Consider the following 8,681-nt stretch of genomic DNA (forward strand, 5'->3'; position numbering starts at 1 on the left):
GACTATGCTGTTGAACTTGCCGAGACGGTTTATGACGACCTGGTTATGGACGACGTGGTGATAGAAGAGAAGAAAGGAGGTTTTTCTGCTAAGCAACCCGGTACTCAGATATGGAACCCCCAAGATAAGAAACATAAGGTGTAGGAGATGAACTCATGCAAAATTTGTGGTAAGATGCACGGTGGTGAGTGCAAGTAGGGTACTTGTTCTTATGTTTGTCACAAATGTGGAAAAACGAATAATGGGAAATGCAGGCTTGGGTCTAGTGCATGTTATATATGTGGTAGAGTGGGCACTATGCTCATGAGTGTAGTGAGAAACCAACATGTTTCTGATGTGGCAAGACGGGCCACATGGCCAAGGAATGTACTGAAGCTGGAGGAAGCAGAAAGAAAGGTGTTGAACCGTCTAGGCCAAAGACCAGAGCCAACACGCTGACCCGTGAACAGGCAAAGCAGATCCCTGATTTTGTGACAGGTATGTATCTAGTAAATGGTAATTTTGCTTGTGTATTGTTTGATTCGGGTGCAATAGAAGTTTTGTGGCTACAACATTTTGTAAGTTAGGAAAAATGGAATGTTGTCATGTGCATGAAAATTTTCCAGTACAAACCACTAGTGAAACCTCAGTTAGGATAATGAGAATGGTTAAGGATTATAAGATAGAGTTAGAAGGATGTGAGTTCCCTGTTACCCTTCATGATATGACCTTAGGAGGGTTCTATGTGGTTTTGGGTATGGATTAACTGTCTGAGTTTGAGGCTCAGATAGCGTGTAAGAGTGGGTTGATAAGGGTGAAGTCTTTGGATGGTGGTACGGTGACAGTTTATGGTGATAAAGAGAGTTTCGGGCTTAATGTCATTTCGATGATAAAACCCGAGGATTTTTTAAGACGAGGTCGAGGTCGCGGTGCTTACTGGTGTATGTTGTCAAAGCTATGGCCGAGACGAAAGAAGTGAAAAATGTTTCTATTGTGTGCACCCCGAGGATCTTCCGGTGTAGCTACCAGAGTGAGAGATAGAATTCCAGATAGATTTTATACCAGGATCCCAGCCCATCGCGAAAGAGCCTTACCGTCTAGCGCCATCCGAGAAGAAAGAATTGATATCCCAACTACAAGAACTCCTCAACCAAAAGTTTTGTCAGACCAAGTGTTTCCCCATGGGGCGCACTGGTGTTATTTGTCAAGAAGACGGATGGAAGTAAGAGAATGTGTATTGACTATCGTGAATTGAACAAGCTTACGATAAAGAATAAGTATCCTTTGCCAAGGATTGATGATCTGTTTGACCAACTGCAAGATTCAAGTTAGTTCTCACGAATAGATCTTAGATCAGGCTATCATCAGTTGAAAATGAAAAAGGCAGACATCCCTAAAACAGCGTTTCGGACGCGGTATGGACAGTACGAGTTCTTCGCGATGTTATTCGGTCTAACGAATGCTCCTACAGCATTTATGGACGTGATGAATAGGGTGTGTCGGCCGATGTTGGATAAGTCAATTATCGTTTTCATTGATGATATATTGATTTATTCAAAGAGCGAGTCTGATCATGCTGAACATCTGAGAGAAGTATTGGAGACTCTAAAGAAAGAGAAGTTGTATGCTAAGTTTTCGAAATACGCGTTCAGGTTACAAGAAGTGCAATTTCTAGGTCACGTGATAAATCCTGAAGGGATTATCGTGGACCCAGCTAAGATTGAAGTGATAACGAATTGGAAGACTTCGTAGAACCCGACTGACATACGAAGCTTCTTAGGGTTGGCTGGCTACTATAGGAGATTCATCAAAGGCTTCTCCAAGATAGCCGCACTATTGACTGGTATGAGCCGAAAGTTGGTAGTATTCCGTTGGGGTAAGTTTCAAGAGGAAGCTTTTGAAGAATTAAAGAGAAGACTCACGCAATCTCCAATCCTTGCTCTACCCGATGGTGACGAGGATTTGGTTGTTTGTACTGATGCTTCACATCGTGGGTTAGGTTGCATGTTGATGCAACGAGGAAAAGTGATAGCCTACGTGTATAGACAGTTGAAAGTCCATGAGAGTACTTATTCGAAGCATGATTTAGAGCTAGCAGTAGTAGTGCATGCTCTCAAGATATGGAGGCTTTATATGTATGGTACTAAATGTACCATTTACACTTATCATAAAAGTTTAAAGTACTTCTTCGAGCAGAAAGAATTGAACATGAGGCAGAGACAGGTGGTTAGAATTGATAAAAGATTACGAATGCGACATTAAATACTCACCTGGTAAAGCTTATGTGGTCTCTGACGCACTAAGTCGTAAGAATGAAGAAGTCATTGAAACAGTGAGGTCATATCAGTTGATTATGAACTCTAGTCTTTTTGAAGAAATCATAAAGGTGCGAACGGAAGTGCTGGTAGATGAAGGACTAGTGAAGAAGGAAAGGATTTTCGGTCAGCAATACGAGTTGATGGAAAACACTCATGGTGTTAGGACTAGGTTTGATCGCATGTGGATTCCACGCCATGGAAGTCTTATGGGTCGAATCTTAGATGAAGCTCATAAGTCAAGATATTCAATCCATCCGGGATCCACTAAGATGTATCAAGACTTGAAGAGAGACTATTGGTGGCCGGGTATGAAGAATGATGTGGTAGATTATGTCAGTACGTGCTTAACTTGTTTGCAAGTCAAAACTGAACACCAAAAGCCTTATGGGAAGATGCAGCCTTTGGAGCTACCTGAATGGAAGTGGGAACACATCACCATATATTTTATAACTAAGTTGCCCCGTACAGCTAAGCATCATGATACCATTTGGGTGATAGTTGATCGTTTGACCAAAAGTGCTCACTTTCTGCCTATACGAGAGGCCATCTCGTCAGAAACGTTAGCAAGTTTGTTCATCAAAGAGTTGTGACTAAGCATGGAGTGCCACTGTCGATTGTATCTGATAGAGATACCCGTTCTACTTCGAGGTACTGGAAGAAGTTCCATGAAGATATAGGAACAAGATTGAACATCAGTACGGCGTATCATCCTCAAACAGACGGACAGTCTGAAAGGACGATCCAAACCCTTGAGGATATGCTACGTGCTTGTGTTTTAGACTTTGGAGGAAGTTGGGATGATCATCTGCATCTGGCAGAGTTCTCCTATAACAACAGCTACCATTCAAGTATTGGTATGCCACCATTTGAGATGCTTTACGGTAGACGATGTAGAACCCCGGTACGTTGGGGAGAGATTGGTCAGAAAGAGATGAGAAGTTTAAAAGTTGTTCAAGAAACCTCGACAAGGTTCAATCAGATCAAGGCAAGAATGAAAGCTGCTCAAGACAGACAGAAGTCGTATGCTAATAAGCGGCGACGACCGATTGAGTTTAACGTTGGTGAAAATGTGATGCTCAAGGTCTCGCCTTGGAAAGGAATTATGCGTTTTAGAAAGAGAGGGAAGTTGAGTCCGAGGTACATTGGACCGTTTAAGATTATGGAACGTGTAGGTCAAGTGGCTTACAAGCAAGATTTACCCAACGAGTTAGAAGGAATTCATTCAATCTTCCATGTTTCTCATCTGAGAAAATGTCTAGCTGATGACACGTCTCATTTGCCATTGGTGGATATTGAGGTTGATGAACAGTTTAACTACATTGAGAAACCGATAGATATTGTTGACCGCAAAGAAAAGCAACTTCGTAACAAGGTTATACCCCTAGTGAAAGTGAAATGGAAGCATCGCAAAGGATCGGATGCCACTTGGGAAGTTGAAGAAGAGATGCGCAAGTTTTACCCGAATTTGTTTATGTAATTGTCCCCGAAACCTCTTTAAGAAGGGAAGACTTGTAACATCCTACTTTCGGTTATTATAATAAATGAATTTCGTTTATTCAATAATGTGTCGTGCATCAGTTTAGATAGAAAACTATAAGAGGGCGGGCTTGGAGTTTAGAAGATGGAATAAGAGATGGAATGGGCCTTAGGTCCATGGGCTTAAGGGAGTATAAATACCCCTTAAACCCTAATTCTTTCCAGTTTTATCCATCTCTACACCATAGTCTACACCTTGAAAAACACACACAAACACCATCCTATATCCCGAACCAAGATCCGAAGGTGAAAACCCGAGCTTGTTGGTGTTGGAGCGTCGTAACGAGCCAAACCTACATCAAGACTAGATCGAGTTCATAAACTGACTCGTTTAAGGTATGTTTATAATGGAAACTTGTTCGTTTAGGTTCGGATTCATTTGAGAAATCTTAGATCTGTTTGAGTCGGGTAAAAACTAACCAAACACAATGATTTTTGTTAAAAACTGTTAGCATATAAGGGGTTAATTGTTAGTATGATGGAGCTGTCATATGTATGAATCAAATACACCATTTAAACGCGGTATTGGAATGATTTATGGATTGAGGTTTGTAGGCGAGGTGAATCCGAGCTCAATGATACCAAGTTCGTGTTATTTGATCAAGATTTGAGGTCTAATTGAGAATCGGGTGTCTGTTAACTATTTGGTGTTCTTAAAAATTTTGACTTTGACACTGAGTCAAAGTCCGGATAAGAACATATGCTAATTCGTTATGACAAACGAATCAGGTCATTCGTTATGTACCCAATTCGCTATGTTCAGAATAACGAATTAGATGATTCGTTACTCACCAATTCGTTATGTTAAGATAACGAATCAGGAGATTCGTTACTCACCAATTCGTTATATTAAGATAACGAATCAGGTAATTCGTTACTCACCATTCGCTATATTAAGATAACGAACCATATAACGAATTAAGGAAGAATTTATAACGAATCAGAGGCAATTCGCTATAACGAATGAGTTGAATAAAATAATAATTAAGAATTTTTCCAAGCTGACCTGGCAGCTCGACCCCAGCCAGGGGCTCTGCCCCTTGGACCCTGCTAGGTCGCCTCCCCTAGAACCCCTCTACCAGGGGAGCTGCCCCCGGACCCTCGTTCGTTGAGGGTAACAATTAAAGTAGAAGTACGATATGGATAGTGATAGTAAATAATACGCGTAATTGTTATACAGTTAGTCGTGCAAAACTAAAGAAAAGGATAACCATTAACGGTGAATGAAACCGAGTTCAGGTGAGTTTCTAGCCCCATTTCCTTGTTATGTTTTCGGGGCTGTGTGCATACTCAATGTGAATGTTAATACACTTACCTTAAATGGTAAGTGTATGTCCTAATGATGAATGTGATAGTTATGTTTATTATATGAATGCATGCTTGATGGTACGTGAACGATCTTCGGATATTGCACGTATTTTTAAGGGAAGCATAGTGTAGTATGCATGATACGAGTATGTGAATAAGGAAGTATGTATGAATATGGTATGTATGATATTGTGAAAGGTATGTATGAATATGATAATGATAATGATGGTGAAAAGTAATTTAAGGTTAAAAGGTTGCATACCTTAATAATATATGCGAAGTTTAAAGGGTTGCATACCCTAATAATATATGCGAAGGTTGAAGGGTTGCATACCCTAATAATATATGCGAAGGTTAAAGGGTCGCATACCCTAATAATATATGCGAAGGTTAAAGGGTTGCATACCCTAATAATATATGTGAAGGTTAAAGGGTTGCATACCCTAATAATATATGAGAAGGTTGAAGGGTTGCATACCTAATAATATATGCGAAGGTTATAGGGCGTAATGCTCTTTAAAACGTACGGTGTGAATATGAAAAAAGGTATGAAAGTAAGTAAGTATATTAAAGTATGAAATTATGAAGTATGTACGAAAGTATGTAGTCATGAATGTGTTGTATGTTGTATGATTAACTAGAATTCACTCAGCGTAGCTGACTTTTAGTATGCACGCAGGTGAGTAGAATGAGGCAGCTGGCTTGAGCAGGGGCACATGGCAGAAGGATAAGAGGCTGGCATCTGAAGACTCAAGATGTTTTATATTTAATGTTTTAATTTTAAAGATAAGATGGTTGTTTTAATTTTAAAGATAAGATGGTTGTTTTATGAAAGTTTTAACATTCCGCGAAAGTTTTAATTAACTCTGATATTTAGAATTGTGTTTATGAGTAAATCCAACGTCCAATGTAGGGCACCGGTAAAGGGGCCTTACAAAAGAAGTCATTGAAACAGTGAAGTCTTATAAGTTAATCATTAACTCGGATCTCTTCAATGGGATAATCAAGGCACAATCATAGCTGCTTAAAGATGAAGTATTAATGAAGAAAGAAAGAATCTTCAGGCAGTAGGACGAGTTGGTGGATAACACTCATGGTGTGAAGTCCATACTTGACCGTATATGGATTCCACGTCATGGAGATCTTAAAGGTCGAATATTAGATGAAGCTCACAATTCGAGATACTCGATTCATCCGGAATCCACCAAAATGTATCAAGACCTAAAGAGAGACAATTGGTGGTCTGGTATGAAGAATGAAGTAGTGGATTGCGTCACTAAATGCTTAACTCACTTGCAAGTCAAAGCAGAGCACCAGAATCCGTTTGGAAAGATGCAGCCACTAGAGATACCAGAATGGAAATGAGAACACGTCACCATGGATTTCATAACTAAGCTACCGCATACAGCTAAACATCATGATACCATCTGGGTGATTATGGGCTATTTGAAGAAAAGTGCTCACTTTCTGCCTATACGAGAAGCTATCTCGTTAGAAATGTTGGCAAACGTGTTCATAAAAGAGGTTGTGGCTAAACATGGATTCCCGTTATCGATCATGTCCGATAAGGCTACTCGTTTTACTTCTATATATTGGAAGAAGTTTCATGAAGCCATGGGAACAAGACTGAACATCAGTACAGCGTTTCATCCTCAAACAGGCAGGCAGTCTAAAAGGACTATCCTAACCCTTGAGGACATGCCACGTGCTTGTGCTTTAGACTTCGGAGGAGGTTGGGATGATCATTTGCATCTGGCCGAATTCTCTTACAACAATAGATACCATTCAAGTATTGGCATGCCGCCATTTGAAATGCTATGTGGTAGACGTTGTAGAACTCCCGTGTGTTGGGGAGAAACTAATCAAAAAGAGATTGGAAGTTTAGAAGTTGTGCATGAAACCTCTTCAAGGTTTGATCAGATCAAGGCAATAAAGAAAGCTGCTCAAGACCGATAGAAGTCATATGTCGATAAGCGGCACCGATAGTGTGATGCTCAAGGTCTCACCTTGGAAAGGAATTATTTGTTTCAGAAAGAGGTGAAAGTGTAACATCCTATTTTCGATTACAAGAATAAATAAAATAATCTCATTTATTAAATAGTGTGTCGTGTATCGGTTTAGATAATAAACTATAAAAGGGTGGTCATGGACTTCAGAAGATGGAATAAGAGATGGAATGGGCCTTAGGTCCATGGGCTTAAGGGAGTATAAATACCCCATAAACCCTAATCCTTTCCATTTTTATCCATCTCTACACCATAGCCTACACCTTCCAAAACACACACACCATCCTATATCCCGAGCCAAGATCCAAAGTTGAGAACCCGAGCTTAATTGTGTTAGACGAGCCAAAACCTACATCAATGCTAGCTCGTGTTAGTAAACCGACTTGTTTAAGGTACGTTTACAATGGAAACTTGTTCGTTTGGGTTTGGATTTTGTTTAGAAATCTTAGATCTAGGTATAAACGGTAAAAACGAACCTAATGCAGCAAACCTTACTGAAATTCGTTAATATCTGATGGTCTAAATCGGCATCCTTAAGAACCGTATATAAATGAACCAATTACACCATTCAAACGTGAATGTTTGGCTGATTGGTCTCTTGGGGTTTGTAGGCGCTAGCATTACGAGCTCAATGATACCAAATTCGTGATATTTCGTTGAGATTTGAGGTTCAATTGCAGAATCTATTTGTGTTGACTGTTATTGTTCTTGACGATTTTGACTTTGACCCCATGAGTCAAAGATCTGGATAAGAACTGTTGATCATTCGTTATGGTTGGACGAATTAGTGATTCGTTACTCTCTTAGTTCGTTATGTTGAGATAACGAATTAGTGATTCATTACTCACGCAGTTCGTTAAGTTAAGATAACAAATCAGGTGATTCGTTACTCATCCAGTCGTTATGATTAGGATAACAAATCAGGTGATTCGTTACTCACCATTTCGCTAAGTTATGATAACGAATCAGGCAATGACCTGATAACGAATTAGGCCACAAATTAGGCTTAATTCGTTATAGCGAATGAGTGGGCAAAGTAAATAATAATTTAAAAATCCTAATGGAAAATGTGTTAAGACGGTTAGTGAAAATAAAAATTTTTCAAGATGACCTGGCAGCTTAACCCCAGCCAGGGGCTCTGCCCCTTGGACCATGCTAGGGGTTGCCGCCCCTAGAACCCTGCTGCAAGGGGCGCTGCCCCCGGACCCCCGTTCATTGAGAGTTATAATTAAACTAGAAACGCAATATGGGTAGTGATAGTTAATTGATACGTTTAAGGGAGTATAAATACCCCTTAAACCCTAATCGTTATACAGTTAGTCGCGCACAGCTAAAGAAAGGGACAACCATTAACGGTGAACGTAACTGCATTCAGGTGAGTTTCTAGCCCCATTTCCTTGTATCTTTTCGGGCTGTGTGCATACTCGATGTGATAGTTAATACACTTACCTTAAATGGTAAGTTTATGACATGTATGATTTATATGTTAATTATGTATATCTTGAATATGAACGAAAGCTTGTCGGTACGTGAA

Source organism: Bidens hawaiensis, unplaced genomic scaffold, assembly GCF_021521415.1.
Source record: "Bidens hawaiensis isolate Kalapana, Puna unplaced genomic scaffold, B.hawaiensis_p1.1 tig00015545_1, whole genome shotgun sequence".
NCBI lineage: Eukaryota > Viridiplantae > Streptophyta > Magnoliopsida > Asterales > Asteraceae > Bidens > Bidens hawaiensis.